Source organism: Pelmatolapia mariae, linkage group LG7 (genome assembly GCF_036321145.2).
Source record: "Pelmatolapia mariae isolate MD_Pm_ZW linkage group LG7, Pm_UMD_F_2, whole genome shotgun sequence".
Taxonomy (NCBI): domain Eukaryota; kingdom Metazoa; phylum Chordata; class Actinopteri; order Cichliformes; family Cichlidae; genus Pelmatolapia; species Pelmatolapia mariae.
Window position 1 is genome coordinate 396,476 of NC_086233.1, and position 6,601 is coordinate 403,076.

A 6,601-nucleotide genomic window follows, 5' to 3' on the forward strand; every position below is an offset into this window, starting at 1 on the left:
GCATGATTTAACAGAATAGTAATAACTTAAATAGAAAAATTGGAAAAGCAAAATGGACAGCTGAAAAAATGCTGAACATGGTAAGGGTCGCTCAAATGTGCTTGTTGAAAGGTAAAAAATTGACAAAAAAAGAAAAGAAAGAAATAACAGCCAGCAGATACACACAATTACAATTATGGACACAAATGGAAACACAAATGCACAGGGAGACACACACACAGGATGTAATCGAGTCAACCAGTCTAAATATAATCAATTTGAATCCTACAATGACATGCTGCTATAAAAAGGGTCTCACACACACACACACACACACACACACACACACACACACACACACAGCAGCAAGTGAACAAACAGGGGCTGTGCATACTGTGTTTCCTGTATGTCTCTAGGTCAGTCAAGCAGCCTGGAGCTGCTGAATTTGAATCCACCAATCAGAGAGGCTGTGTACATTTTCCCGCCAAAACTGGTGCACCAAGTGCAGGCTTTTACACACGCAGCACAGAGACAGAAAGGATTTTTGCAGTTTATTTCTCATAGTGAGGATTCCCCTCAAACAAATGGCTATAATTTCCTAACCGTAGGGGCTAGAACAGTCATTCTTACACCGTTTTGTTCAGAAGAGATGGGGGAATCTTCCAGTGTTGACAATTTATCATTAAAATATCAATTATCAAAGATATTTGACTTCTAATGCACCATAACTGAGTAGGGGCGAAGCGAAAACTGCTTTGACTTGCCCTCGAACAACGCTTTCTAACTCTAAATCTATTTGGAGTATAGATATAATTCTTTCACCGTATGAGACAGCAGGCTTTGGTGAACAGTCATTGAAATTTTCAGGTCTCTGTGGAAATCTATCAAAAAGATGTGACGAGAGAAAAAAGTGCCTAATTTCCAGAGTTTGAAATCTGAAGAAATCTGAGCGAGGGACAAATTTCCTACCCTCAAACAAACCCAATTCATGGCCAAATGGTCATAGATGAGAAAAAAATTCTTGAATTGTGAGCGTCAGGAGTGTCTGAAGATATATTGGCACAAGCCTCATGTCTTAACTTCGCTTCGTTCGGGAGATATGACGATTCGAAAATGCCTCTCATTACAGAAATCAAGCGGTGATTTTAAACGAATTCTCCATTGACTTTCTATGGGGATTTTTGAGACTTTGTGTTGCTCTGAGGAGATTTGCCAAAATTCTATAAATCCCACAACAATGGTATTACCATTTCCTGAAAGCCAGCAAAAATACCTACGTTTTGATGTATAATTTGTGGGGGTTGAGTGAAAATTGAGCAAGTAGCAATAAGTTGTTCGGACATGAAGAGAAGACTGCAAAACTTTCAGTGGCACACTGAAAGCCAAGTGCATAGCAACCATAACAACGCATGTATTTTGTGAAAAATCACAAAAATGAAACTCAAAACTTAAAGAGGGATAAGATGAAAACGGTAACAGATGTGAAAAAGTTGAATCATACAAGAATAGAAGAAATATTTGTGAACATTTTAAAGTTTGAATGGTTGTTCTAGGTGAAAGTATGAGGAAGTAGTTAAGTTTCAAAAACAAGCAAGTTTTAGCAGAATTTTGGAAGTTTCCCATTCATTTCAATGGGACAAATTAAAGGAAAAAAACGTAATATTTTAAAAAGTATAATAGCAAAAAATACCAAAAGTCATAGCAGGAATTAGCAGAAATAGCAGAATAGTTTAAAATTTGAATGGTGAAAATAGCACAAAAATTGTGAAAGTAGTTAACGGACGAAAAACGTACGGAAGCAACTTGAAGAATAATAATAACTAGAAAAATTTGCATTTCCTGCGAAAATGCAGTGTGGATGCTGGAACGCTGAAGCTGTCTGCTGAAACTAGCTGAAAAAGCTGAAAAGTTGCAGAAATTGTAAAAACTTTGCAGAAGCAAAGGAACTTTGCTGAAATGTAGTAACTTAGCAGAACTGTAATATCTTAGAGGAAAGATAATATCTGGCAGAAATACAATAGCATAGCAGAACTTAGCAGAAATATTTTGATTTACCAGAAATGCTGTATTTAGCACAAATCTCATAAAAAGCAGAAATAGTATGATTTAGCAGAAATGAAATATTTAGCACAAATCTCATAAAATAGCAGAAATAGTATGATTTAGCAGAAATGCTCTATTTAGCACAAATCTCATAAAAAAGCAGAAAGAGTATGATTTAGCAGAAATGCAGTATTTAGAACAAATCTTATAAAATAGCAGAAATAGTATGATTTAGCAGAAATGCTGTATTTAGTACAAATCTCATAAAACAGCAGAAATAGTAGGATTTAGCAGAAATGCTCTATTTAGCACAAATCTCATAAAAAAGCAGAAAAAGTATGATTTAGCAGAAATGCTGTATTTAGCACAAATGCTGAAAAGTAGCAGCAATGCTATGACTTAGCACAATAGTAATAACTTAAATAGAAAAATTGGAAAAGTAAATGGACAGCTGAACAAATGCTGAACATGCTAAGGGTCCCTCAAATGTAATTGTTAAATGAAAAAAAATCTGTAAAAAAAAAAAGTATAACAGTCACACAACCACAAAGATGGACACATATGGAAACACACATGTACAGAGAGACAGACACAGGATCAAATTCAATCAACCAGTCTAAATATATTGAATTAAAATCATACAATAAGATGCTCACATAAAAAGGCTCTCTCTCTCTCTCTGTGTCACACACACACACACACACACACACACACACACACACACACACACACAGGGAGAGAAAATCAAGTTTCTAGGTCAGTCAAGCAGCCTGGGAGCTGCTAAATTTGAATCCACCAATCAGAGAGGCTGTGCACTTTTCCCGCCAAAACAGGTGCACCTCTTTTTACACACACGCAGCACAGAGACAGGATTTCTGCAGTCTATTTTTCATAGTCAGGTTTCCCCTCAAACAAATGGCCATAATTTCCTAACCGTAGGGGCTAGAACAGTCATTCTTACACCGTTTTGTTCAGAAGACATGGGGGAATCTTGAAATGTTGACCATTTAAAATACAAATATGAAATATTAAAGATATATGACATAGATGATTGGTTGTCTTAGAAGCCATGAAGGCCCCAATATGCAAATTTGAATGTGCCAGGGCTCAGATATGATTGGTTGTCTTAGAAGCCATGAAGGCCCCAATATGCAAATTTGAATGTGCCAGGGCTCAGATATGATTGGCTGGCTGGGAAGCCGTCCAGGTCCTGATAGGTAAGTTTGAATATTACAGTCCTTACAGAGGACTGACTCCCTGGGGACCTGGCAGAAATATATAGAAATACAATGATTACCCAGAAATACTGCATTTAGTAGAAATACTATGTTTTAGCACAAATACTATAAAATGGCAGAAATACTATAATTAAGCAGAAATATTATATTAAGTACAAATCCTATAAAATAGCAGAAATAGTATGATTTAGCAGAAATGCTGTATTTAGCACAAATACTGTAAATCAGCAGAAATGCTATGACTTAGCACAATAGTAATAAGTTAAATACAAAAATTGGAAAAGCAAAATGGACAGCTGAACAAATGCTGAACATGCTAAGGGTCCCTCAAATGTAATTGTTAAATGAAACAAAATCTGTAAAAAAGGTATAACAGTAATACAATCACAAAGATGGACAAATATAGAAACATACAAGCACAGAGAGACACACAGGATCAAATTCAGTCAACCAGTCTAAATATATTGAATTAAAATCATACAATAAGATGCTCCCATAAAAAGGCTCTCTCTGTCTCTGTGTCTCTCACACACACACACACACACGCACACACACACACACACACACACACAGGGAGAGAAAACCAAGTTTCTAGGTCAGTCAAGCAGCCTGGGAGCTGCTAATTTTGAATCCACCAATCAGAGAGGCTCTGTGCTTTTTCCCGCCAAAACAGGTGCACCTGTTTTTACACACACGCAGCACAGAGACAGGATTTCTACAGTCTATTTCTCATAGTCAGGACTCCGCTCAAACAAATGGCCATAATTTCCTAACCGTAGGAGCTAGAACGGTCATTCTTACACCGTTTTGTTCAGAAGAGATGGGGGAATCTTACAGTGTTGACAATTTATCATTAAACTATGAATTATTAAAGATATTTGACTTGTAATGCACCATAAGTGAGTAGAGGCGAAGGGAAAACTGCCCTGACGTGCCCTCGAACAAAGCTTTGTAACTCTAAATCTATTTGGAGTATCGATATCATTCTTTCACCGTAAGAGACAGCAGGCTTTGGTGAACAGTCATGGAAATTTTCAGGTCTCTGTGGAAATCCAAAAACAAGATATGACGAGAGAAGAAAGTGGTTCAATGTGTCAGACCTCAGATATGATTGGCTGGTTTGGAAGTCGTGCAGGCCCTGATATGTGAATTTGAATATTACACTCCTCACAGAGGATTAACTCCCTGGGGACCTGGCAGAAATATATAGAAATACTATGATTATCCAGAAATACTGCAGTTAGTAGAAATACTATAAAAAGTAGAAATACTGTTCTATGATTTGGTAGAAAAACTATAATTAATCAAAAATACTATATTTGGCAGCAGAAATACTATATTTTGCACAAATCTTATAAAATAGCAGAAATAGCAGAAATGTTGTATTTAGCACAGACCTTATGAAACAGCAGATATAGTATGATTTAGCAGAAATGCTGTATTTAGCACAAATCTCATAAAATAGCAGAAATAGTGTGATTTAGCAGAAATGCTATATTTAGCACAAATCTCATAAAATAGCAGAAATAGTATGATTTAGCAGAAATGCTGTATTTAGCACAAATGCTGAAAAGTAGCAGAAATGCTATGACTTAGCACAATAGTGATAACTTAAATACAAAAATTGGAAAAGCAAAATGTACAGCTGAACAAATGCTGAACATGCTAAGGGTCACTCAAATGTAATTGTTAAATGAAAAAAAGGTATAACAGTCACACAATCACAAATATGTACACATATGGAAACACAAGCACAGAGAGACACACACAGGATCAAATTCAGTCAACCAGTCTAAATATATTTAATTAAAATCATACAATAAGATGCTCCCATAAAAAGGCTCTCTCTCTCTCTCTCTCTCTCTCTCTCACACACACACACACACACACACACACACACACACACACACACACACACACAGGGGGAGAAAACCAAGTTTCTAGGTCAGTCAAGCAGCCTGGGAGCTGCTAAATTTGAATCCACCAATCAGAGAGGCTGTGTGCTTTTTCCCGCCAAAACAGGTGCACCTCTTTTTACACACACGCAGCACAGAGACAGGATTTCTGCAGTCTATTTCTCATAGTCAGGACTCCCCTCAAACAAATGGCCATAATGTCCTAACCATAGGGGCTAGAACAGTCATTCTTACACCGTTTTGTTCAGAAGAGATGGGGGAATCTTAAAGTGTTGACAATTTATCATTAAAATATGAATTATTAAAGTTATTTGACTTCTAATGCACCATAACTGAGTAGAGGCGAAGAGAAAACTGACCTGACTTGCCCTCGAACAAAGCTTTGTAACTCTAAATCTATTTGGAGTATCGATATCATTCTTTCACCGTAAGAGACAGCAGGCTTTGGTGAACAGTCATGGAAATTTTCAGGTCTCTGTGGAAATCCAACAAAAAGTTATGACGAGAGAAAAAAGTGGTTCATTTCCAGAGTTTGAAATCTGAAGAAAACTGAGCAAAGGACGAATTTCCTACCCTCAAACAAGTCTAACTTATTTCAGAACGGTAATAGGTGAGAAAAAAATTCTTGAATTGTGAGCGTCAGGAGTGTCTGAAGATATACGGGGACAAGCCTCATGTCTTAACTTCGCTTCGTTAAGGAGATATGACGATTCGAATATGCCTCTCATGACAGAAATCAAGCGGTGATTTTGAGCAAACTCTCCATTGACTTTGTATGGAGACTTTTCCGAGCTTGTGTTGGTCTGAGGGGATTTGGCAAAATTCTATGAATCCCACAACAATGACAGTGACATTTTCTGAAAGCCAGCAAAAATACCTACGTTTTGATGTATAATTTGTGTGGGTTGAGTGAAAATTGAGCGAGTAGCAAGAAGTTGTTCGGACATGAAGAGAAGACTGCAAAACCTTCAGTGTCACACTGGAAGCCAAGACCATAGCAACCATAACAACGCATGTATTTTGTGAAAAATCAAAATTTTGCAACTCAAAACTTTAAAAGGGATAAAATTAAAACGGTAAAAGATTTAAAAAAGCTGATTTATACATGAATAGCCCAATAATTTGAGAACATTTTAAAGTTTGAATGGTTATTCTAGGTGAAAATATGAGGAAGTAGTTAAGTCTCAAAAAAAAGAAAGTTTTAGCAGAATTGCAGAAGTTTCCCATTCATTTCCAATGGGACAAATTAAAGGAAAAAGCTTAATATTTTAAAAAGTATAATAGTATAAAATACCAAAAGATATAGCCGGAAAGGGAAAAATTAGCAGAATAGTTTAAAATTTGAACGGTGAAAATCGGCTGAAAATTGTGGAAGTAGATCCACGGCGAAAAACGTACGGAAACACCAAGAATAATAATAACTAG